We start from the raw sequence: 27981 nt of genomic DNA, 5'->3' as shown, positions 1-27981 counted from the left end.
AAACCAGTTTCGGCCACTATGCCCCTTTTATAAGAATGTAAAATGAGGCATAAAGGTTAGTTGATATACCCAAGGCTACAGAAGCAGGGATTGGCCGAGGCATGTTCTTAACCACTACACACTACTGCTTCCACGACACTTTCTAATTCACACATTCTCTTTCCTCGTGTGGACATTTAGTCTTGATTGTCTCTTTGTGTAAGACTGTGTACAGTTAGGATTTAATGCATTTCCTTGTAATTAATTTTTCTTTTAAGTTTTAGGCATTGTTCCTGCGGAAAAAAATACATGTTGGAAAATACAGTGAGTATATTTACCTCTCTCCATGGGATCCTTTTTCTCCACTGTCTGTGTGTTTTTTGTTTGTTGTGGGAGTTTTTTTGTTTGTTTTGGGTTTTGGGTTTTTTTTGGTCTGTTTTTTTTAGGAGCCACTGCTCCTGTATTTATATGATACACTAGGAAGCTAGCTCTGCTAAAGGTCAGTGCAGCTCATTCAATAGAGCTTGCAATTAGAAGCAACTTTTAGCTTCACTTCTTGCCATCTTATTTCAAATTAAATTTCCTATTTTATACTTTATACCTTGCATTATTTATAGTGATAGAAATAGTACAATCCCTGGCATGATAAATGTTTGATATGTGTCCATTAAATTTTTAAAGATTTTTTCTAGACTACTTTTTGTATTTTTTTGTTATTTTTATTTCTCTCATTTGGAAATATATATGCATTGTTTACATGGCATTAACACAATACAGTACAATTAATGTAATAATGCATATATATAGTATAAGAATATATTTTAGAAGTCATATTATTTTATTCAAACATTTATCTAAGTGAGTTTTTCTTCCTCTTAGTAATCTAGTAAAAAGAATGATCATTCATTGAAAATTTATCATATGTTAAGTATTGTACCAAACAGTTTATATCTTGGGTGTTTATTATTTCATTTAATCCCTACCATAATTCTGTGAATTCCGTGTTATATTTGAGAACATAAATATAAATAACTTGAGAGATTAAGTAATTTGCCAACATGGCATGTCCAATATATTCAGAATTCTAAAGGCGTAATGTCTGATTTCAAAGTGTATAATCTGAACCACAAGGCAATACTGTCTTGATGGGATAGACTCTCCATTTGCAGTATAGTCTAGAACTGTTGCTAGATTAACATACATACTGAAATAGGTGTCTTAATACAGCAGTTTTCTTAAATCTGTTGCACTTTTGAATCATTGGGGATGCTTTCAAAATACTGAAACCTAAGAGGTTGGGTCCAAACATTAGTATTTTTTAAAAAGCATTTCAGTGATGGAAATTTGATCAAGGTTGTAAACTTCTGTAATAAAACATAGTGTACCAACAAGCACCTCCTTGAAGTTTGCAAAACTATTTTACACTTTGTTTTTATCAATTGCTAATAATAAGATCTCAAAATTTCCATTTTAGAAAAAAAAGTCATTTGCTGGTATTGTTTTTTGTTGGTTTGTTTGTTTTGGGGGGATGGAAAGTTGTTTTTTTGTTTGTTTGCTTGGGTTTTTTGGGGGGAGGGGCGGATAGAAAGGTGTTTTTTTGTTTGTTTGTTTGTTTGCTTGTTTTTTTTGGGGGGGGGCATAGAAAGTTGATTTATTGGTGGGTGTAAGGTGGGAGCAACACCGAGACTCTCAACGAGCGCAGGGCCCGCCATTTGTCCAGGGGACCATGATTAGGGATGTACTTGACCCCACAGTCATCTGGGATGAGGCGCTTCTTGGCTCCCATGTCTTCAAACTCATCCTCATTAAACTGAGTGAAGCCTCACTTCTTGGAGATGTGGATCTTCCGGCGACCAGGACCTTGAGCCTGGCTCTGTGTGGGCCTCAATCACATGCTCCTTGTTCTGCAGCTTGGTGCGGATGGACATGATGACTTGGCCAATGTGGCCTCTGGCCACGGTGCCCTGGGGCTTTCCAACGGTTCTGCATACCTGCCTGGAGCCTGTCAGCTCCAGCACAGGACAACATCTTGCTGATGCGGTGATGTGGGAGGGGTAGAGCTGCACTGGGATGGGAAAGCCATCTTTGCCACAATTTTTCTCCATGTACTTGTTGGCACAAAGACGGACAGCCTCCAGGGCTTCAGAGGAGAGCTGCTCATAATCATCTAACACCATGTGGCCACAGAGTGGGAACTTGTCCACTTTCGCCTTCTTCCGCCGCAGGTCAAAGATGTGGATCCTGGCATCAGGGACACCTCAGTAGAATTGAGGCTTTGGGTAGGGCTTGTTCTTACAATACCCGGTAACACCGGGTGGGGCGGAGACCCGGGGCGACTCCAGGATCTTAAGTGGCGGTCCGAACGGAAAGAGCTGCTGCCATTGTTTACAGAGAAAGATGTGCTTTGTCTGCTCAGGTTGCTGTTGGGGCTGGGGTCCTTGCATTATACCCAGAAAAGGAATTTTCTAAGACTCACAAAGGAGGATGCGATAGAGTAGAAAGCTTTATTTCTGTGGAATAACACGCCTGGGTTTCCAAAGTCCCATTTCCCTTTGTCCAGTCATAGAAGAAGTGTAGCTGGGGTTTCAGTAGAGCTAAAAGCAGAGCCAGAGTTTCCTTTTCATGTTGGAGCAGGGTCCAGTACCTGGAGCGAGGTCAGGCCTGTGAGTGAGTATATTGCAAACTCTAGCTAAATCTGCCTAGTACAGCATTATGCCAGTTGCAGTCCATTAGGCCATTGTGTGTGGTGGGGGTCAGCATGGCCGTCGGCTACACAGGAGAATGTCAGGGAGTCAAGAGAGGGCACCCCAAGCAACAGGAGTTCCAAGGACCCTGAAAGCAAAGAGAGAAAACTAATTTGTTTAGGGGATTGTATATCCCCAAATGTCCGCACCCCTCCAGTAGCCACACCCATTCTGGCCAATGATCTCTGTTCCCAGCTGTGACTGACAGAAAGCACTGCCCTATGTCACCCTCACTTTACCAGGTCTATGTGTCCATCTTCTCTGTGTTGGATTCCTAGGAAGAGTATAGTTGTAGCTTCCTGGTGAAGCTGCCCAAATGACATGCCTGTCATGTCTGGCTTTCCTTTTGCTTCTTTTCTGTTATTAATAACAAATTAATTACAACAGTATCAGTATAATGTAATTTAATTTAGATCTGTGAGTAAGTATATTGGCACACTCTAGCTAAATCTATCTAGATAAAAATATAATCTTAAAAGTTTCTGTACATCTCAATACATAATAGGCAATAGCAATGGTTTTATTAGAAAATGAATTAACAGCAGGGTTAGGTTATAACCATTGTTAGATCATATCAATTTAAAAAACCTTAGAAAGGAGTTATAGGTAATGGCCTAATTAATGAAAAATGCAATTAAATTACATTTAAAAATCTGTATCCCAGCAACATGTAGATACAATTTTCAGAAACAAGTGAATGTAAAACAATTGTACAAATGAAAATAAACTAACAGTCATTTATTATTTAAAACATCAGTGTTTGAAAAAAGTCAATAAACCAAACTATATATATATATTATATATATAATATATATGTATTACATATAATATATATATATATATATATATATATATATATATATATATATTTCTACATGATATGAACAGTGAAAGACAACAAAGCATTATTTTTTAGGGGGAAGCGAGATGATATGATAGCAACTGGACAATGGGCTCCACATGTAAGATAATTGATAAGAAAGGAATCATATATTTGACCAATCCTCACAATTTTTCAGTATGCAACCTACATTTGTTATCAGTTATTAATTCCTAAAGGATAAAGAGAATTTAATGACTAATAGTTTTAAACAGAAGACGAAAGGAATGTAGAAAATCGATCATGCACAGACATATATACATAAGGGAAATAATTGGGAAAGTACAAATATCTCAAAAGGTTGAAGTTATAAAAAGTGTGATCTGGTAAGGGATAATAGTGCAACATTGAAAAAAAGAGGGAAATTAAGCTAGAAAAGTTTATGACAGTGAGAATTATTAAGTTCCAGCACAATCACCATGTGAACAGGTGAAAACTTTATCACTTGTAACAGTGAGAACTACAAAAGCACCCTAAAATATATTCTAGGGGAGATCTGCATAGACTAGGGCAGGGGACCTGATGACATTTAATTCTACTTATATACTTTAGAGGGAGTTTCTTCTTATCAAAGTTGAGAAAATGCACTCTATTTAATTATAGTTATTCTTAATAAAATGCTGCTATCTTCATGCAGCTTTAGATTCTACACTATGCTCTATAGAAACTTCTGTGTAAGGGTGGCTCCAAAATTTCTATATTGTAGAGCTTTCCCTTGCTGGATATTATCGGAATTGTAGAATGGGATGCACTACTTTTCTTGAAGCAGCTTTTGAATAACAAGCTCCTGGTTTCAGCGAAATTAGGTTAATTCGAGGTGGGTTGTTTAATCATGCTGCACTGGGTTTGCCTGAAGGAAACCCTGACTATGAAAGACATGCTTATTTGATCTTCAGTTAAAAGTAATTGACTTCAATGAAGTCACCTTTTAGGATGATGCTAGGGTGGTTTTGACTCAAGGGCTAGTCAAAGTTGTTGGTGACCATGACTCTTGCCTAGGACTAGAGCAAAGGCGGACTATTCAGGGACAGAGTATCATGGGGCTCAGCATGAGCATTTTCCTGATGGTTAAAGGTTATCCAATCTGTTTGGAAACATCAAATCTGGAGAGTGGATCAGGGCACCAGGGGGTGATGGAGCCAGAGACCAAATCTAAAAGGAGACTGCAGTGAACTGGGCAGAAGTAGGTCAAAATAAGAAGGATCTTGGAAAATGATCAAGAATGCTTTAGGCTGGCTTAGCACTACACAGGGTATCTAAAACCCTCCTTTGCCACTTCATCAAATAAAATTTGGAAATCGAAGTATATAAACTCTATATTCAGGGAAGTGGTTACCTGTTGGGGAAGGAAAGGGGCAAGAAAAGGAAAGAAGCACATATTTAGACACTTTCTATCTATAATAATAAAAGCATAATATGCTCATTAGGCCAGACCTCCTTCCGGATGTCCTTCTAGAGAACTTTCTGGACATCCTTCCAGATGACCTTCCAGACGAAGCTGGGGCTGCGAGGGAAGCCCAGGTCCCAGGTGCCTGCTGGTGGCCAGTGGGAAGCCTGGGGCCCGGGTGCCAGAGGGAAACCAGTGCTGGCAGCTGGTGGAAGGAAGGCCTACTCTTGCATGAATTTCATGCATTGGGCCTCTTGTTTCTTGTAAGAGATGGGTTCCTAGTTATTCATGTTATTATTACACTTCATCACTTACATATGTAGTATATGGGTTCTATATGTATCACATATTTAATAATTATACTTTAAAAATTACAAAATATTAATTTAAAACAGGAAATATTGTAAGGCTTTTATCTGTATTATGTCAACTTAAATGACAGGTAACAGTATATTGAGCACTTTTACCATATGGGGAAATGTTGGTGTGCACTTTATATGCATTTATAAATGTAGCTTTTCTTGCAGTGGTTAGGCATGAGAAAGAGTAAAGGAGAAGCAATATCTTTAATGACAGGCTGGATTTTGAAATCTATTGGCAGGAAATTGTAAGATACTGAAGAGGTTTATTCAAAAAGTAAAAGTTGAAAATAAGCTGTTATAGTTCTTTGTGCACAGTTGTTTATACAATCATATTCCTGTTATTCATTCATTATTTATTCAGCATCTGTCAGCTTCCCACTGCACATAATCATTCAAACACAACCTAGTTCTACTGATACTTGATTCTGTGTTTCTCAGGTCATCCCTGTTTAAAGGAGTTCAAGGAAAACTCAGCATTAGAACGACCCATCACATATCTGACTGTTTCTAAGCAAATTCAATTTGCAATATTTAGTTTTCTGTGACTTTCAAATCACACAGTTAAACTCGGTGTGGAAAACACACCTACACAATCATATATAAACTTACTACAGGTGAAAAAGAACAGCATGGTACACCTTACTATTTGATCAGCAATACAGATGTCATCACAAGGCTTTCCACATCTTTGAGTGACAGAAATTCACACGATGGTAGGGAGAATTGGACAGAGTAAGTGAAGAAAAAACACGAATAGTATCTCTAGTTTAGCAGAAACATAGTGTCACCTACTTCAATACCTACTGTCAAAACAGCAGTTAAGAATCAATCTCTTCCCTATTCTCCCAACCAAAAACATCCCCTGCTAAATTAGCTCAAGAATAAGGTGTCTGGCTGCCAGTTGTTTTTGTGAGGTGGCTTCATTCTTCATGTGATTTGGCCACAGGGATCAGAGCGACTCATTTTCATCATAGCACATTTCTTACAGGGTAGGTAATACTGTGAACTGCTGTCTTGGCAGGCGTTTCTTCTTAATGGCGACAGATACCAGTTGAGAGCACAGCTTGCAGCTAAAATGCTAACAAAAACTCTGCTTGTAATTTTTTTTTTTTTTTAGCTAAGGGATTAAGAATTTGTAAAACAGGAAACGATAAGAATGCTTTTAATTGACATAGGGAACTGGTATTACTTCTAACATGACCTTAACATTTCTTCTCAAATATCTATAGTTGTGTTTCTAAAATCAACTGTGAGCAATTTGTATCTACTTCACCAAAGACCTTTGGCAATGTCTGGAGACATTTTTATTGCCATGTCTGGAAAGGGAGCCACTGGCATTTAGTGGGAGGAGGCCGGGAATGCCACTGCACATCCTACATTGCTTATGACAGCACCTGCAAGAAATAGTTAACTGGTCCACACAGGTCTATAGGCTTCATCAAGGGCCTGAGAGTAAGCCCCTAACGAGTCCTCTATCTACATGTCAACTAATGGAGACCATTAGCAACGAGAAAATGTTACACAAATGCAGCTAGTACTTGATGCTTCTTAACTTCTCAAGTTAATGCCAGTTGGGCTCAGATAGTCCTTCTTCAAATCTTCCTTCACAGATTTATTTTCTTTCTTTCTTTTTTTTGTGTTTTGTTTACTTATTTATTTATTTACTTTTTAATTTCTTTATTGACGGTGGTTCTCAACCTTCCTAATGCCGCGACCCTTTAATACAGTTCCTCATGTTGTTGTGACCCCCAATTTCATTGTTACAAATTGAACATAATTAAAGCATAGTGATTAATCACAAAAACAATATGTAATTATATATGTGTTTTCCGATGGTCTTAGGCGACCCCTGTGAAAGGGTCGTTCGACCCCTAAAAGGGTCGCGACCCACAGGTTGAGAACCGCTGGATTAAGGTATTACATATGTGTCCTTATCCCCCTATTACCCCCTTTACCCCCTTACCCCCCATTTAGTTGTGGACAATCCCAAGGATACAGGTGAAGATAAGAACTTTTCTTCAATGTAAAAAAGTCAGTAACTTGCCAGACAGGTGTGAGTGTGTATGTTTCAGAAAGATTTTTTTTTTTTTTTTATCACCTCGGTCTTTTAAAAATCCTTTACTTTGAAATAGGATTTTTCCCCTTTGGAAACTACTCAATAATGTTTTTTAAAAATGTATGACCAGTGATTCTGAATAGTCTGTAGCCAGTAACGTTAACATCTCTATGTCTCTTTACTTAGCAGAAACCCTATTTCTACTGTGCATATGCTCTTGGGTATCCCCCTGGAAAATTTCAACATGTTTGAAATTGCATATCTTTCTGTTACATTCTCTCCCTTTAGCCTCTATTTTATGCTAAAAATCTGATTGTCATTCTTGATATTTTCCTTCTCTCTTACAAATTCATCTTCAAAATAGTACTCCATTTCTCCTGGCTCCCACAATCTACATTAATTTGGCCACTTTAATCTTTCATCACAACTACGCTCTTTCACTTCAGTCTAGTCCACTTCAAATACTGTATCCTGAGTGCTCTGTCTAACGGGTCAAGTATTACGAGTAGATCTCCCACTGACATCACTGTAAGAATTCTTCATTCATTAGATTTAGTCATTGAATAAAGTTCAAACTCCTTACATGGCTCTCAAGTTGTTTTCAGCCCTGTCCAATTCTCGCTAAGCTTGCCTCCTGCCTACCTTACTCCTCTGTATTCTGAAATTCTTTCAGTTCGGGAGATGCCTAATTCTCTCTCTTGGCTCCTAGTGATTTTTAATGTTATTCTTTCACTAAATTTCAAGCCTGCAATCCAGCCCAGAATGTTTCTCCACATCCCACATGTAAAAATATAGGTGATTATTTATTTGCTAAACATTATTGGCTTATTAGGAAATCTGTAATCCTGCTTTAGGAGACATCCATTAACACATCATGAATAGATGCAACTTTATACTCATAACATTTGTAAATGAATATTAAGTGTTGGTAAGGCTGTAAACTCAGGTGAGGTATCATATACTGCTTGTGGAAAATAGATTCACACACTCGGGAGACTGATATGACATTATCTAGTAATGTAAGGATGACAATATCAACCCCCCACAGTCCATTCCCAAGGTATATATACCTGTAAATATTCTTACACGTATGCTCTAGAAAGACATAAAATTTGGTCATTATATTATCATGTGTAAAACATCTGTGGTTTATTTATACAATGCAATGCACCATAACTCATTTCATCAATATAATGGAATTTCAACATTTAAAGTCAATTTTCAACATTAAAAATGGAACATTTGTTGATTTTTAAAAATAAAATATAAAACATAACTCACTTCAAAAATATTAACAACAGTGAGTCAATATTATGTAAAATTTCATAGTATATATAATGCATTGATACACACAGAATGGCCAGATTATTATGACCACCTGATGTTTGTAGGCAAATTAGCTATAATTTCGCGCTGAAGTTGCTAGAGGGGCAGACCATTATAAATAGGGAAGCAGGTTGTTTACCATGACAGTAGAAGTGATTTTTTTCTGAAGATATGGGTAAACAACACGATTTAACAGCCTTTGAACGTGGAAGATATATATATATATATATATATATATATATATATATATATATGGTTAGGGTAGGGATTTTCATATATAAAAATTATAAAGAAAAGCAAGTTATTTATTAATACACAAGTCAGTATGGTTACCTTTAAGTGAAAAATGTGAAGAAAAAATTTATGATTTTAAAGTGTATGGGTTAGTCATTTTATTATTTAAAATAGAACATATAAATTTATATATTCACTTTTACAGATGATATATTTCTTAATACAATTATAAGCAAAACTATGTAAGGATTTTAACCATGCTAAGAATAAGGTAGACTTTTTTTTAGACCATTTTACAAATCAAAGAAGTCATTCTTGGGTCTAGTCTTTGGGCAGATATAATTGAGATGACAGAAAAATCTTAAAAGTTTTGAAAATTATTTTGCTTCTAACTTTTTATTAATAAATATGAGCTTCATAGAAATGCTATGAGACAGCATGGTGCTGTGAAGGTGCTGAATTCATAATAGGTCAAGATTTTTGTAGAAAACACCAGTATTTCTCTTGAATTCAAATACCAACATTCATGAAAATTAGATAGCAAGGAACTGATGAATCTTACCAAAATAAGTCATTGTTCTATTGTTCATGCTTTTAATAAAGAAATCTTACCTACATTAAACATTAAAATGCAAGATCATGTTCAGTTTTTCCCATGGGCCATTAATTCATTGAGAATTGAGAAACTTACATTACCATACCAGGAGTTCAAAAAATGTGTGTTGAATGAATGCATGGATTAATTTTTTACAAAGTCATAGTGCATTTTAAAAATAATAGAAACTGAGAAAAGCATAACAAAACTGGGACCGAATAAATGTATTTCCAATGTTTTGTAACTTGGGAAAAATTTATTTCTGGAGCTGAAATATAAGAAAGTTGACATTAATTACTAAATATAAATATATCATATTTTAAAATATTACTTATATAAACAATCTGAAAACATTATGATGCAATCAACATCTAATGCATATGGGGAGTTTTCCCTTAGTGTCAATTTAGTTGGCTTTCAGGTGGAAGAATACCCTAAAGAGATTAGTAATAATAGCAGAGGTAGGCTCTAATCTTCTATGTGCAGTATTTCTTTGTTCATAATTTTTACTATGGTTTAAAAATAGATAGCAGCTATATGTTTGCATAGGTTACCATACTTGCTGCGATAGCTAGTAACTTTAATAATGACAAAGATTTTTTTTCAGAATTTTCATGTGTCAGGCACCAAGCTAATTGGCTTACAAATTTCATCTAATTTATGAGTAGCGACTCTTATTGCTCCTATTTTGCAAATGATTAAATTTAGTGATGCTAATTGCCTTGCCCACAATACACAGAACTAGGATTAGAACTCAGGCAGCAGACTGCAGTGGAGCATATGTTTTGAATTGATATGTACATATGCATTAGGTATCAAATTACTGGAATAATCAGTTCAAACAAAAGTAATGCAAAGTAAAGGAAATAAAAGCCACACAAATCAATTCAAGAGACTTATATCCCCATTGTAGAATAAGGACCACTAATTTTCTATGAACAATTTTTGTTACATGCTCAAAAAGAGGTGAACATAATCATTGGCTAAACTAATTGAAAAAAGAATATCACTTTCCACCCTTAGCCTCCACCACCGCCAAAAATAAGTGTTCCTGAAAATAAAAAGTTAACTTGTAATGATATTCTGTACCTGGTTAAAACACATTTGAAATACTGTGTTCAGTTTTAGATGATCTTTTTAGATAAGAATTTAGAGAGACTAAGATATAGACATGTCTGAAAGGCATATCATATGAAGAATCGTTGAACGAACTCAAACAACATCCCTATAAAGACTTTTGATGAGACAAAACAATTTTCTCTAAATACTTGAGCCATTATAAAAAGAAATTAGACATTCTATGTAATTCTATGGGCAGCATCATACCCTCCATTTAGAAATTACAGCAAATCCAATTACTCCTAATATGCTGAATAATTTATTCAGACCTCTTCGAATGGCATGAGCCAGCTATAGAGATACTCACTTTAAGAGTTAAAGTGGAAATTGAATGAATGCCTATTATAACCATTACACTGGTCATTTCTTCACTGAGTGGGAGGTTAAACTCAATGAACTCAAAAGTATCTTCAATTTACCAGGTCAAATCTTATGTCTACATTTTAATGAAAAAAAAAGAGAAAGAAAAAGATAATCATTTTTTTTCCCATTTTTATTCTGCACTAGCTAAATAAAACTATAATTCAATTTAAAGTATTTTACAACCCATCTCCCATATAGTATGTGACACATGGAAAATGGACATAAGAGCCTGATTTTTGTTTTAAGGAGTAAATAATTATAGATAGTCAGGAATATTTTCTACAAGCAAGATTAGACTCTAATCTTCTGTGTGCAGTCTTTCTTTGTGCATGATTCTCTCATATCACCTTCCACTCCCCTCCCTCTTACTTAACCACCACCAAAAAGAATAGTTCCTGAAAAATTTAACTGGCATGATATTCTGCATTTAAGTACAGAATAGCCTACGTATTAGGTACCTAAATATATCTATTTTATACAACTGTATTTAGCAGTTAGGACTCAAAGGTGAATTACTAACTTCGTTTTTTTTATGTAAAGCATTACCCGTTTTTACCCATTATCTATACAAAAGGCTGTTAATTGTCTAATTGGGGTTAGAGGGTATTGCACAAAAAAAGAGACAGATTCTGGGTGCATACATTTTCTGCATGTTTGTTCATCAGATGAACAATTCATCCCTTTTTGAGAGATGCTTATCTTCGGGAATTCTCTATGAAAATTCATCATTAAAAAAAGATGAAATGCTTATTATTTTAAAGCCCAGCTTTCTCAATCCTTTATTTCTGTTAAATTATCTTTCCATAAAATTAACAAGTAGCACGACTGGCGTGGCTCAGTGGTTGAGCATCGACCTATGAACCAGGAGTTCATTGGTTTAATTTCCAGCTGGGGCACATGCCTGAGTTGCAGGCTCGATCCCCAGTAGGGGGCATGCAGGAGGTAGCCAATGGATGATTCTCTTTCATCATTGATGTTTCTATCTTTTCCTCACTCTCCCTTACTCGATGAAATCAATAAAAATGTTTAAAAATAAAATTAAATTAACAAGTAGTAGATTAGATGTGGGTAGGGGAAAATCCATTAGGTTAGGAATCCAAAAGACTTTGTTGCTGACCAACCTTCACCATAATCTATCAGTGTGACCCTCAGGCACTATAAAGAGCATATTTGTACTTTTGGGGTATGGTTATAGTAGAAATTACACAGCGGCCCTCTTACCTTACAAAGATATAGAGCAAATCAAATGCATTCATTTGAATACTGTGTATCGAGCTAGTTCCTGGAGGAGGATGAATATAAAGCAAAAGCAGTGCCCTGGAAAATTTCAGTGATTTGGAAATCAAACCAGAAAATATTTTACAGATGTGGAATATAAACCACTCAAAAAGGTAAGTTTATCATGTGTCTTCATTATACAGCACAGTGCCCGGAATGTGGAAAATCCTTGAGCTCTTTATATAAATCATCCCAAATAATCCCCACTTAACCCTGACATCAGTATTATTATTACCAGTTTACACAACAGGAAAATAAAACCACAGGAGACATAATTGACAAAAGTGGGACTAAAACTCAGGCTCTCTGAATAACTTTTATCATTAAAAAAATGCATCTCTAAGGTAATGGCAGGCATTATATATACACTAGTGTCCCAGTGCACGGATTCGTGCAAATTGAAAGGAAATTAATTACAAGAAATATTTTAATAATGCTATTTGCCCTTTCTCTATAATAGAAGTGTCAACCATGATCAACAATGACGGATCGAAACATATGCGTGTGATTGGCACCAAGGAGAGCTTTATATGTATCGTGCATGCATAAGTCAACTTAGCCTTTCATATATATATACATCATACACACTAGGGGCCCAGTGCATGAATTTGTGCACCTTGAAAGGAACTGGGGGCTACAGGGCTGCAGTGGGTGCAAGGGTGGTTCTCGGCCCATCCTCTGCACCCCTGCTGGGCCCCTCCTGCCATGGTCTCTGGTTCTCTCTCTGCCTGCAGCCCCGCTCCTGCTGTCACTGCTCCCACATGCTGGTAGCGCCAGCCCCACTTGTATCTGATGACAGCATGGAGTGACTGGGGCCGGCACGAGCAGTGGTTGGGAGCAGTGGCTCTGGTGCCAGCAGGAGGTGCAAGCATCTCTGGCAGCAGGTGTGAGAGGCAGCTGCCAGCCCCGATCGCCCCTCAGGATCAGGGGGAGGTGGAGAAGTCCTGAGGGGCGATCGGGGCCAGCAGCCACTGCTTGCACCTGCTGATGGTGCTGAGCGATTGGGACCAGTGCCAGGTTCTGGCTGAGGGTGTGAGCAGGGCCACACTGGCAGTGCCCATGGTGGTCAGTGCACATCATAGCGACTGGTCGTTCTGCTGATTGTTCCGCCACTTGGTTGATTTGCATATTAGGCTTTTATTATATAGGATATAATAAACTTGCTTAATTAGACCTGCTTTCTGATTTAGCTAAACTTTTTCCAGCCCAGTGAAGCACCCCAACTTCTCTTTCAGGTAACTGTCAGCAACACAGCAATAAATAGCAACATAAAGCAGATTATTATGGTAGATCATGCAGAGAGAACATAGGGTAAAATTATTTAACTGTAGCAGTATTTCACTATATTCTGCACAGTGACAAAACCTGAAGTCATTTTCCAATTCCACCATTTCTTACTTCTTTTCAGGTCAAGTTTCTAAGCTGTCTAAATCTCCATTTTCCGGCTAATGAAAAGAAAATAGGATTCCACCAAGTCTCCTATCTACCTACTCCAGGACTTCTGTGAGGATAAAATGAGAGGAGGCATGAGAAAAACGCTTCACAGACATTTGGTTAAAGTGTAAAACGTTTGAACCTGGCTATAAAGCAAGTCATGTTCCTGGGCTGAAGAAACTGCAAGGAGGCTAGTCCCTAGGGAGAGGAAGTTGGACAATGCTATGTGACATCATTACCTGGTGCACACAGCCACCATTTCCAGGCTGGGCTGGGCTGTGGGCCACATTTTGCACCATGGGTTCTTTTTTTTTTTTTTTTTTTTTTTTAAATATATTTTATTGATTTTTTTTTTACAGAGAGGAAGGGAGAGAGATAGAGAGTTAGAAACATCGATGAGAGAGAAACATCGATCAGCTGCCTCTTGCACATCTCCTACTGGGGATGTGCCCGCAACCCAAGTATATGCCCTTGACCGGGATCGAACCCGGGACCTTTCAGTCCGCAGGCCGACGCTCTATCCACTGAGCCAAACCGGCCTCGGCGCACCATGGGTTCTTGGTAGTGTTGGCTGCAATTTGGTGGGGTGTCTCTCTGGGTTGGTAGCGGGCTTGTGTCCCACTGGGGAAAGCTGAGTGTTGGTTTGTCAGTGCCAGGTCCGTGGTGCCATTTATTTTTAAATGGCCAGTGCGTGTCTTGGCAGCTCCTGCATTGAGCGTCTGCCCCTTAGTGGTAGCTACCGGTCAGATAGATGGACGCTTAGCCTTTTATATATATAGATAGCAAAAAGTTGAGGCAGTTCTAGGATCAGTAACACTTTAATACAGGGATAAATGAATAGCTAAATAGTTAATAAATATGCTAAAAACGTGTCACTATAACTTCATAAATGTTTTAACCACACTATTTCATTATTTCATGTCGCAGTTCTGATTTCCTTTTAGTTTCACACACAATTAAAAGCTCCACTTTTCTTGTTTCCTCTTCCGAGTTCAAGGCTAGTCCCAACTGAAAAGTTAATTCTGCACTTAGCATCATCAAGCTTCCTGATGCAGAGAGATAATTTCCTCCTTTGGGGCGTTTCAAGGTTTCCCGGGCCTGCCATAATACAGCTGCTTCCTGTGCATCCAGCACTCCCTCTTCAGTTCATGGTTCTTTTGAGTTTTCTCCTGATCTCTGATCACTTAATCCCTGCAGGATAAATGTTTTCTAGGAGAATCTGCCCTTCCTGGTTTCTGATTTACAGCTACTCTGTGTTAAGCAAAGGCAAATACATTTTACTGTTGGACCAGATACCTTAATCTCTCACACACCACATCTAAGGCTGCTCTGTCTTCTCTTGAATCTCACCCTCTTCCTTGATCTTGTCTTAGCACCTCTAGGCTTATAGGCATTTGTTGTCTGCACTTACATAAATTGTCTTCCTTTGCAAGACATACACAGAAGAGTTGTTCTAATCATAGCTGGCTGGTCTCTATAGAAGGCAAACTTGTAAGCATTGATTAGTGGCAGATACCAAGAAAATGAGAATAGACAAGTCTTCTTTGGAACGTTAGTCCCAAAGGGAATATCAAGATACTTATCACTAGAGCAATCAAAAAGGAAACTGTGTTAAGTGCTACTGGCGTGTCCTGTAGATGGATGACTGCCTTCTACTGAACCACCTTGAGGTGCTGCAGCACAGCACAAGATTTGCAAAAAAACTAATTTTTGTTGAGTTTTTGTGTTTGCACAGGCCTCATAACATAACAATGGATTTTGAAATAAATGAGATGTTAGTATTCTACATTGTGCACTAAAGTTTCTAGAATTGCCTTCTCAGAGCAGATCATTGCTGCAGGTTCAGGACCTATGACTTGATAGAAGGAATACTACTTTTGAAGATTGTCTAACCCACTGTTTCAATGAACAACCAATCAAATTCATATGCCCCTTTAACAATGGCTCAAAATGTAATCACAAAAATGCTGCTTCTTCACAAATTAAGGACAATGCTATAATCCCCGATGATGCTGAGAATGGACCCGGAAGACAGCAGACAATTTGGAAGCACAGGCTCTCCTTCTCTGAGCTTTGTACTGCACCATCACCAGGACAAGCCTGTAGCCATCCCACATGTGCAGGCAGACATGAATACCAAGTGAAAGGGTAGTACTGTGTTTGACCCAGCAGTATGCGAGCATAATATTGATAACTTTAGTTACCTCCTTTGGCAATGGGACTGGCATTGGAAGGACTTAAGTGTAGGATTTGGGCTGGTATTAAATGCTACTCCCCTGCAAGTTTCACAGTAGAAGGTAGTTTGTAAGTAAAGTCAGTATTTGCTTTAACCTTAGAAAATTATGAAATTTACTAATGATCAAAATAAACCCAAAAATAAGTAATTGAAATGATAGAGTTCAAATCCTTAAAAATATGTTTAACCTTTAAATTAATTATAAACTGTGATCTGTCATAATGTGTTTAGTATTTAACTGTGTAATGAGAGTATGAAGATTAAGGCAAATAGTATGAATATTATTTTATAAATTTATTCAAAGCTAGGGTCCCTAGGCCTGGCCGGCGATCAGGGCTGATAAGGTTCCCTGCCTCCTAGCCTCCCCACCTTCTTATTCCCTTACTCCCTCAGTGCCCCACTACTGCCAGGAGCCGGTCCATCCTTGCTGTTTCAAGGGACCTGGCATATATGGCATACTGTTCTTAATATGTTTGCTCACCTTCTTGGCACTATGTGTTTTAAACAAGGTCACCTCTCTGAGAAAGGTTGTTTCCCCAGGTAGGGATTTTCCCCTGAAGTTAGGGAGGGGATAAAACTCCTTAACTAAGTGCCAGTTGGGTAGTTAATCACTTTAACTACAAACAATCACGCTTAAGCTACATAATCTTTACTCCCTGGAATGGAGATAAGAAACGCCCTAACCTTTGGAATAGAAATTGACAGGATTAAAATCAACTGGTATAAATACGGATGCAACAAGACAATAAACACCAGAACTTCTCTAGAGATCCAGACCAGAACTTAGCTGGAGATCCTGGCTAGGCTGCTGATCAACTGAACGCTGTCTCTGTGTCATTCCTTCTTCGCCGACTCCGTCCACACCTTTGGGGACACCTGGACCTGCTGGGGTTGGACCCCAGCACACTACCACTGCTTGATCACCCACCATGTTCCACATCTCCCCCTGGTGGTCAAGGCAAGTCATAGTGAGCAATCTAACTCCTGATCTCCTGGTCAAACTCCCGAGGGGACAATTTGCATATTAGCCTTTTATTATATACTGGAGGCCCAATGCACGAAAATTCATGCAAGAGTAGGCCTTCCTTCCCCCAGTTTCCAGCACCGGCTTCCCTCCAGTACCCAGGACCCAGGCTTCCTTCCTCCAGTCACCTGCAGGCACCCAGGACTTGGGCTGGCTTCCCTCAGGCCACCCGCAGGCACTCAGGACCCCGGCTGGCTTCCCTCTGGCCCTGGCTTCATCAGGAAGGATGTCTGGAATGACATCTGGTCTGATTAGCTATTACCCTTTTATTATTATAGAGGATATATATATATATACTAGAAACCGGTGCACAAAAATTTGTGCATGAAGCGGGGGAGGTCCTTCAGCCCAGCTTGCCCCGTATCATATACTGGGAGCCCTCAGGGATGTCCTACTCTCTGCTCCCTGCTACTCTTGGGGAGCGGGCCTAAGCCACAGTCTGGCCTCCCTTTGTGGGAGGCGACCCAGCTGATCAGGGGAAGGCACCAGCACCATTACCCCGCTGTTGCAGCCACTGCCAGTCACCGCAGCCACTAAGGTGTTTGCATCAACACGGAATCCAGTCCCTTTACCATGAAAAAATGACAACTTTCTTTAGGCATTTTCAAGATGTGTCTTTCATAGGATATGACATTTCTTTCTTTCTTTGGCCTGGGCAGGGCACCCCCAGCTCCCTTGCTGCTACCGCCAGCAGCCACCAGCAGCCACCAGCAGCTGCCAGCAGCGATTGCTGGCCCTCTCCACCCCTGCGCAGGCCCAAGGCTTCTGGCCGAACTGGGCAGTACATCCCCAGTTCCCTTCTGCCATCAACATTGCTGGGCCTAATGACTCAGTCCGTGGCTTGGCACCTACATATGCAAATTAACCATCTTTGTTGGTGGTTAACCGCCATCTTTGTTGGCAGTTAATTTGCATATTGCCATGATTAGCCAATGGGAAGCATAGCAGAGGTATGGTTTTTGTCTTTTATTAAGTAGAATATATATATATATATATATATATATATATATATATATATATGGCTTATTTAATCAAGAGGAATACAATATTAAACTTTGGAGAAAGACACACATTGAGAGAGTCATTCTAAGTATTAGAATTCAAGAAGGTATTTTCTCTCTGAATACATTGAATGAATTATTTTCCAGAGACTACAAAGCATATTTTTGTTAACTTTCTATCAGGATAAAGTCATTATAAATTATTTCTCTATGTATTGTTTAAGAAATATAGATACCACATTCACAACATAATGTTCTTATAGTTTTGAGCTCTTATAATTATCACATCAGGACTTTTACCAAATACTCTTAAATAAAATTTTAGTCATTGAACATTGTTCATTTTATTAGGAAAATAATACAACTGCTTTCACTATTCTTTATTTTTTAAAATGTGAGTTCTTAATGATTCCATAACACTCAAAGATACAAAAGCCCCATTCTCTATGGCCATTGGTTATAAGCAATCTCTCTCTCTCCCTCTTTTATTTTCTCTCTTTCTCTCCTCACCCCTCCGTCTTGCTTTCCTTCCACACATACAAACACACATTTAAAATAGTATTTTTATTTTGACAGTTATTCATATGCATAATAACTAAGGATTAGTGGTATTTGCTTGACATTTATGATAATTAACCTATGTTTACTTTGCAAATAGTGCTAATAATTTTCCAATTCTCATGCTTAACCTAGATAATTATAACAGTACGTGTTGCTGCTGCCTAAGAGAGTGAAGGAAGGATTTTCACTTTCATTGCTCCAATAAAGGATTTGGGTAGGATGGAGGGGAAGAGACTAGAGCTTTTATAAAAGCTTCTTCCAGAACTTGGTGATAAATTGACACCCGCTCTTCTACCCAGAAATTCTTAGAGGAAAAAATAACAAAGCCTACAGACAGTTTGAATGCTTTAAGCCATCATTCCAACTGGACTGTGGGATACAATGTAATTAATACTAAAATTGTAAACAATAAACCAATCAATAAGGATTTATATTGGAAATTGTTGAAACTAATAATACTAATGTTATTCCAACTTTGATAGTAAAGTACTGAAGGAGTAGAGAGTAAGTGGATGAGATAGGAAGAAAGGGGTCCCTTTTTTATGTGCCAACATTTTTGAAAACATCTTTATTGTTGAAAGTATTACAGATATCCCCTTTTTTCCCCATTGATCCCTCCACCTTGCACTCACTCCTCCCAGATCTTCCCCTCATTATTGTCTGTGTCCATAGGCTATGCATATATGCATATAAATTCCCTTGTTAATCTCTCCCCACCCCAGCCTTCCCCTCTGAGATTAGTAAGGGGTCCCTTGAAGGATGAAGAAAAAAGAGGTGATAAATAGGTCAAATGTTATTTCCAACATTTTGACATGGCTAATCTGCTTCTCGCCAAAATTGTATGTATACATTCAAGTTACCTTAAACTAGTAATTAGTGAATGTATTCCTTTAATATTTGTTTCAATGCCCATGGCTGACCACCGCAGTCTTTGCATGGACATTAAAAAATGGTGTGACACTATATCGATATGCTGAACAAAGACACTGATGGGTCCTAGTTTGAGCAATAATCCCACAACTATGGGGGAGCATAATCCATTTTCTGTGCTGTCATTTGTTAGTAAAATTATGACAACACTGCCATAAAGAGTTTAAACATGTTATTTTGCCCAGAGATAAACAATCTCAGTTACATGAACAGGGAAAAGATTAAGGGTCAAAGAGTAAAAGCTGGTCAAGATTCATATCATCATATCCTATATAATAAAAGTCTAATATGCTAAGTGCCGACTGTTCAACCATCCGACCAGTTGCTATGACATGCAGTGACCACCAGGTGGCAGATGCTCCAACTGGTAGGTTAGCTTGCTGCTGGGGTCCAGCTGATTGGGACTGGGCAAGATGGGCCAGACACACCCTGGAGCCTTCCCGCAGTCCCTCCCCAGCCCCGATCGTGCACCAGTGGGGTCCCTCGGTCTGCACCCTCTTGCAATCAGGGCCCCTTGGGGGATGTCAGAGGGCCGATTTCGGCCCATCCCTGCAGGCCAGGCCAACGGACCTCACCAGTGCACCAATCCATGCACCGGGCCTCTAGTAATATTATATTAGGTAAACAGAGACTGGGTATCCCACACCAGAAAACTGATTTCTGAGTGTAGGAGCTATTGGGAGACTGAGAAGAAAATTACAAGTGAAAACTTAGGTTGTTAAGCAAATGAATCCACTAGACCAACAATAAATGACATACTACTCATACATGGGAGAGGCTGTTATCCTCACATTATAGACTTCTTAGCAGAGGAAAGGATGCAGGATTTAAAAAAAAAAATCTTTAAGATGTACATAAACTGGAAAGTGAGTAGGTCCAGAAACATGCCTACAATCTCTTTAGATTCTTTATATAAATATATATATATATATATATATATATATATATATACAATGTAATTAATACTAAAATATAATAAATTATATATATATATATATATATATATATATAATTTCAGAGAGGAAGGGAGAAGGAGAGAGAGATAGAAACATCAATGATGAGAGAGAATCATTGATCGGCTAACTCCTGCACAATCCCTACTGGGGTCAAGCCTGCAACCCAGACATGTGCTCTTAAATGGAATCGAACCTGGGGCCCTTCAGTCCACAGGCTGACGCTCTATCCACTGAGCCAAGCAGGCTAGGGCTCTCTTTAGATTCTTTTGCCAATTTATAATAGCAGCTATTATGTATTTTCTGAAAGTAAATTGAGATCTAGGAGGAAGATTACAAAGCTTAAACACTTCAGTTGTTCAAGTTAAATTATTGAGAACTGAAGGCTGATATAACAACAAACTATCCCATCTCAAGCTTAAAATAACACAATACTTATATTAAATTTGAAATTATTCCCAAGAGAAGTGAACAAAGGAAGTTTAATCTCAACATGTGGAAATATTTTGTATTGCATCATAGAAATAAGGAAAGATTTTGAGATTACCTTCTATTTGGGATTGATTATACCTGTTGTTTTTCACATATTATTTCATGAAAGTGTGTACAGTACACACTTTATTTCATCCTCATGAAAATAGTGATTGCAGTAGTTATACTGGTGTATTTCCTATCTCTATCAATTTTGTCCTTAAGACTAGAATGTGGCTAGAAGAGGAGAACTTGAATATATACTAGTAAATCTAAGCAAGAATTAAAGAGAATGTATTAAGGAATTTGAGCAGGACACATCATTGAGTATCATACTAGAATTTTCTCTCTCAAATGAATTTACCAAAAGTTTTTGCAACAATTCTCTGGAAATATGGCCAGGATAGTGGAGAATGATATAATGGCATTCATTAAATGTGTGTGTGTGTGTGTGTGTGTGTGTGTGTGTAGAACTACTACAGAATCTTTAATGTTAGCCTAATAAACATATCATCAATAAATCTTCACCATCTTCTATGATCCAAGCAATACTATAATCTCAGTTTTATAAGTGTTTTAGCTGAACCTTAAGGTATTTACTTAATGAAACCAAGACCAAACACGTAGTAAGTCCTAAAGTTAAGCTCTGGTGTCTGAGAGACGGACCAGGTTTCTAGTTCTCTTTGTTACCTGACCTCAAAATTATTGCTCAGGTATAAAACACAACAAACGCTAGAGAGTCAAGAGTGCTTGGTAACAAACACTGTCACCTTGAGCAGGACCCATAACATCGCTGGTCTTCTGCAGTGAAATACATTGCTTGGGTGGAATAACTCATCAGCAAGGTCCGTGGCAGAGCTCAGGGGTGTGAAAGGCATCTCTAGCAGTGAGAACTAGGTACTGACTTAGGCTGCTTTTGCTCTAAGTAAGATGTCTTAGGTGAATTCCTCTTCAACAACAAGAATACAAGCCACGTGAACATTCAGACTGTCTAACCCAGCCCTCTGCATAGCAGCATCAACAAAAGTGCGGCAAAAAAGGTTGGTTACATGATATCCTGTGCTAAAAGGCAAAGCTTATCACCGTGAGCTACGCTTAACACAGTGAGGTGTGCGAGGTTCTATAGACCTACGAGCTTGAGAGAAAAAAAATAGACCCAGGTTGCTTGGAAATGTCATTTTGAAAAATCATAGAAATGTATTAAAAAGCACTGTTTTAAAGAAGAAAGCTGAACAAGCTAGAACTCAGTCTAGTTCTAATCCTGTGAAAAACTGAGGCAGTGGCCTGGGACAGAGTAGCTCAATCTCTGGGTCTCAAAAACTTCATTTTCAAAATAAAGGATGGAACTAAACTCTAAAGTTTCATCATTTTCTAAAAATTGTATGACTTACATTCATAGGAGAACGCCTGTATCGGGGGAGAATGTAGAAAGTGACCATGTGCACACAATGCCATTAAGAAAAACATCTAGTGGCTGTTGTTTGGTAGCCTCTGTGTATCATCAAAGAATGAAAACATTTTCCAGGTAAATTGAAGTCAGATACCATGTAATATTACAGCTTAAGAACTGGTTCCAAATACTAAAACTAATCTATAATTGCAAAACATTAAGTAATCTTAATATAAATGTGGTTTTTTTTTTAAAACCCAAGAAACTTCCGGTTTTAGATGCCACATTTCCTTTTTAATATCACAAACTGGATCTTTCTTTACAAATGCATGTGAAATCATGGAAGTTCCCTTAGAACCCAAATTGAATCATAACAAGTTAAATTGTGAGTTCATAATCAAGTTATAGTGAAGTATCATTGGGCAGGGATATAGTATCAAAAACCATTTTATGGAGACAAATTGCCTCATAGGTTCTGGCTCTGATTCCTTTTCTGTGCATGTGGCTTTTCAAGGTGTTTATCCTATTGTACCGATTCTTTCAGGAGAGTTTATTTGAAGGGCCTTAGTTTAATATTCTTTGAACCATGTCTTGAGCTCTTTGGATAATAGGTGCTATATAAATCTAATAAACAATTGGCAAATGTTAGAAAATATTACACAGGAGCACATTAAAATGAAGTTTCATTATGCTGTGTTTGGCTTTGACAGTGCTCATAAACCATAGCGTGTTTAGATTAAATTCATTTCCAACATAATATCAGCTCACCACATGTTTCAGAAATGATTTTTTAAAAAATCAAACTTCCCCAAGAGTGATTATACTTTTCCTAAATCTTCCTCTTTATGCTGCAGCTGAAAAGTTTCATTTGTAATATTCTAAAGATTTATTCAATGAAAAGCACAAATTATGTGTACTATCTATATGTAAATATTATAATATCACTGGGGTACCCCAAATTACACCAAAGATGAGAGACAATCATTGATCAACTGCCTCATGTACACCCCACACTGGAGAGCCCACAACCCGAGCATGTGCCCTGATCAGGAATCAAACAGCGACCTCCTGGGTCATAGGTTGACACTCAACCATGGAAACATGCTGGCTGGGACCAAATCACATTTCAATTTCCCATAGTTCATAAGTTCAAGTGTAAAGCATATTCGATCATACCTGCACATTAAGGTGATAAGAGTCTAAGAAACATGAACAACAATTTAAAATGACATAAACCTTCTTTTCAGTAATTTTCCATATCTGATGGATTATATAATTTTAAGCACTAAGCACAAATTAATTTATAAACAAATATATTCAAACAAGAGTTGACAATCTCTAGTAAGAGACTCAGTCTATGAAGTAAAATTGCGCCATTAACTTTCCACTCCTTCTTACCTTCTGCTTTTTCTTCGCTCTCATATATCTTACAAAAACCTGATTGTTCATGATTCATCTCTAGATATATAGGTAGAGATATATTTATCATCACAAACTAAAAGTGGTGAAAGGAACTTAATTTTCCTCTCATTCAGTATTGCCATTTTATAGTTTCCCAAATCAAAGGAAAGAGTGCCTACATGTCTTAATCAATCAAATTCATTAATGGCAAACTCATCCCTCAGGCCCATAGGGAAAAAAAAAAGATAACTCAGCGTGAAAAAGAAGGAATCTGTAAGCCCACTCCTTTATTCCTATCTGACATTGTGTGGAATAAAATGTAGGTGCTAGCAGTAAAGATGGGTTAAAATAGGCTATGCAGGAATACAGGTTATGCATGTATTTAGGATTCTGATTATAGTGAATATATTGAGAATGAAACGTTCATTTCTTCATTGACAGTAATTAATCAGTGAACAAGCATGATTTATGAAGATAGAGGGACTAGACAAAAGAAGGTAAAGTGTCTGTTCTCTATGGAAAATTTGAGAGTCAATGAACTGTCTTCAAATTGTGCCGGGAGCTGGTCCATCCTTGCTGTTTCAAGGGACCTGGCATATATGGCATACTGTTCTTAATATATTTGCTCACCTTCTAGGCACTATGTGTTTTAACCAAGGTCTCTGAGAAAGGTTGTTTCCCCAGGTAGGGATTTTCCCCTGAAGTTAGGGAGGGAATAAAACCTCTTAACTAAGTCCAGGTGGGTAATTAATCACTTTAACTACGAACAATCATGCTTAAGCTACATAATCTTTACTCCCTGGAATGGAGATAAGAAACGCCCTAACCTTTGAAATAGAGATTGATAGGATTGGAATCAACTGGTATAAATACAGATGTCAGAAGACAGAAGAGAGAGACAGAAATTGGCATAGAACCTACACAGAACGTTCTCTAGAGACAGAAGAACTTCGCTGGAGAGAACATGGCAAAAGATCCTGGACTGAACCCGACTACAGAAATTGGCAAGAGAACCTGACTAGAACCTGGTGACTGAACCTGGCTGGAGAACCTGGACAGAACCTGGCTGGAGAACCTAGCGAGGGAACATGGCTACAGAACCTGGCTGGAGAACCTGGAGAACCTGGCTGGAGAACCTAGCAAGAGACCATGGACACAGAACCTGGCTGGAGATCCTAACCAGAACCTCTCTGGAGATCCAGACCAGAACTTGGCTGGAGATCCTGGCTAGGCTGCTGATCAACTGAACGCTGTCTCCGTGTCATTCCATCTTCGCCGACTCCGTCCACACCTTTGGGGACCCCTGGACCTGCTGGGGTTGGACCCCAGCAAAATTGGTGTGTCAATTAAATACGGGGCCATACCAAGGTTAGTAAACATGGGTCCAGCACTAAAGAACAAGGTTGTAATTCTTATCTCCTGAGATTAAACAATGGGAGCTATCCATGCAAATTGACAGGCAAGCTACCGTTTGGCCAGAAATGTTGTTGTGTTTATGTGTGTGAGTACATACATGTTTGGGTAGCAGGGATGTTATCATTGATTATCTTATACTAGAGGCCCAGTGCATGAAAATTCATGCACAGGAGCAGGGGGTCCCTCAGCCTGGCCTGCCCCCTCTCACAGTCTGGGAGCCCTCAGGGGTGGGAAGTGACCCGGAAATCAGGGGAAGGCAACAACCCCATCACACCTCTGCTGCTGCCACTGCCGGCAGCGTAAGCCTCAGCCGGCCCTGGGCAGCTGGGCAGCCAACCTCTGAGGCTTGCCTGTCCCTCGGGCATTGGCTGGGCAGCCGACACCCGAGGCTTGCCTGTGCCTTGGGCCAGCCCTGGGCAACTGGGGGCTGAGGGCAGGTCTGACCACACCATGCACCTGCCGCCCTTCCCCCTGCCGACTGGGTGAAAAGGACTGTGAGACTCTGGCAGGGCTGAGGGGACTGGCCTCCGCCATCTTTGTGATGGTGTGATGGTCAATTTGCATATTCCCTCTTTATTAGATAGGCTATTAAGTGCTCTGAATTACTTGAAATTGTCCTACTTTAGCAATAGTAATTCAATAACATTATTTTCTTTGTCTACCAGTGCCATGGAAACATGAAAAGAAAGTCACAATAATTTTTTAGTGTTTCCTACTTTCTTGTTGAATCTGTTTTCTCTTAGGGAAAAATCAATAGTAGATTGTAGGAATAGAAAAAAATCTATTAAATAGCTATAACACTTAAGAAAATTGTCACTTACTTGAGTGATATTGAAAATATATATGCATACAAACATACACATGGACACACATATATCAGGAATTACAGATGAAAATATTTCTATCTCTATCCTGAGAAGTTAGAAGAGTGTCTGCCAATTAATACACTGCCTACACATATTTTAAATAAATGAATAGCAAAGTAATCATTTATACTATAGTTGCCTTCGGAGATTAGAAAAAGCAACAGCATAGACCATGTACACTAACTTAGGAAGGCCTTTAGAGAAAGGACCGATTTGACACAGGATTAGAATATGCACAGGCAGAAAAGTATATGGAGAATATCACATCACATAAGCAAGATTCAGAAAGGTAATAAGCATGGCACATGTGAAGGGAAGTGAGGCCAAAGGGTTCACTAGAATGCCGGGGTCCTGCCCCAGCGGGTCCAGGGGTCCCCAAAGGTGTGGACGGAGTCAGCGAAGAAGGAATGACACGGAGACAATGTTCAGTTGATCAGCAGCCTAGCCAGGATCTCCAGCCAAGTTCTGGTCTGGATCTCCAGCGAAGTTCTGTTAAGGATCTCCAGCCAGGTTCTGTAGCCATGTTCCCTCGCTAGGTTCTCCAGCCAGGTTCTGTCCAGGTTCTCCAGCCAGGTTCAGTCACCAGGTTCTAGTCAGGTTCTCTTGCCAATTTCTGTAGTCAGCTTCAGTCCAGGATCTTTTGCCATGTTCTCTCGCTAGGTTCTGTCTCTAGGTTCTGAGGCCAGTTTCTGTCCAGGATCTTTTGCCATGTTCTCTCCAGCGAAGTTCTTCTGTCTCTAGAGAACGTTCTGTGTAGGTTCTGTGCCAATTTCTGTCTCTCTCTCTCTTCTGTCTTCTGACATCTGTATTTATACCAGTTGATTCCAATCCTATCAATCTCTATTTCAAAGGTTAGGGCCTTTCTTATCTCCATTCCAGGGAGTAAAGATTATGTAGCTTAAGCATGATTGTTCGTAGTTAAAGTGATTAATTACCCACCTGGCACTTAGTTAAGAGGTTTTATTCCCTCCCTAACTTCAGGGGAAAATCCCTACCTGGGGAAACAACCTTTCTCAGAGACCTTGGTTAAAACACATAGTGCCTAGAAGGTGAGCAAACATATTAAGAACAGTATGCCATATATGCCAGGTCCCTTGAAACAGCAAGCATGGACCAGCTCCTGGCACTAGAAGAGTAACTTTAGCCATATATATAGGTATATATGGCCATATAGGGTCATATGAGGTAGGGACAAATTATGATTTGCTGTTCTGAAAAGATCAGTTGTAGTGCAGTTGAACAGCTTCTTCTTTATAGTCAGTAGTTAAATGGGATGCAGAAGATAGAGAACTTGGTGTTTGGGATATTTTTCTAAGATAGATTTTGATTGTTATTGTTGTTATGGAGAGCAACATACACTTTTAGGGTTTAATGTTCCTTTACCAAATATTTCCATGCCCCTAGTTCACAGAGTATGGTGGACATTGTATTCTATCCAGTAAAATTCCTACTTTTATTTTTCCAAAATAAACTTTCTATAGGCATACACCCCTTCCCCCACCCTCACCTGCACACTTAAATATGTGTTTTTTGATGTTGATCCTGGCCATTTCAGAGGCCAGAATGCTTTAAAGAGAATTCACTCCCACAGGCTTATACCATAAGATTTTTCTTCAGGCATTAAGGTAACAATCTCTTAATTTTTCCCCCCTTGATTTCAGGGACCATTTAAAAAATAGTTTCAACCTAATTCAAGCAAAGATAAAGAAGACATTTTTGCTACCAAACATTGGGAAAGGCAACTCCTTGCCTTTAGGAGGAAAATAAGCTCTCTCTTTACCCAAATCACCAAGTATTCAGGAGCCTGAACTATTGCCTGCATTTTGCAATCACCTAGATGAAAACCAAAGGTCGCTAGGTTAAAGCAAGCACCAGGCTGGAGCCACCTCTGGACTCTCAAAACATATCACTAAATTGTAAAGTGTGTATCTGGTTCTCTGTTACCTACTAACAGAAATCATCCTAATTAAAATAC

The 27981-nt window shown here is 38.7% G+C and overlaps 1 pseudogene across 1 annotated transcript; it reads right to left on the bottom strand.

Moving 5' to 3' along the window:
- Positions 1-1630: 1630 nt before the first annotated feature.
- Positions 1631-23779, bottom strand: LOC308514878 (large ribosomal subunit protein uL16-like; annotated as a pseudogene). The gene is made up of 2 exons: positions 23722-23779; positions 1631-2324 (listed from the first exon to the last, which is right to left on the bottom strand). The product of its transcript is annotated as a large ribosomal subunit protein uL16-like (transcript).
- Positions 23780-27981: the final 4202 nt, after the last annotated feature.

The sequence above is a fragment of the Myotis nattereri genome (assembly GCF_964212035.1).
Source record: "Myotis nattereri genome assembly, chromosome: 1".
Taxonomy (NCBI): domain Eukaryota; kingdom Metazoa; phylum Chordata; class Mammalia; order Chiroptera; family Vespertilionidae; genus Myotis; species Myotis nattereri.
The sequence above is the reverse complement of the archived record's forward strand: the minus strand, read 5'-3'. Positions and strand labels throughout refer to the sequence as shown.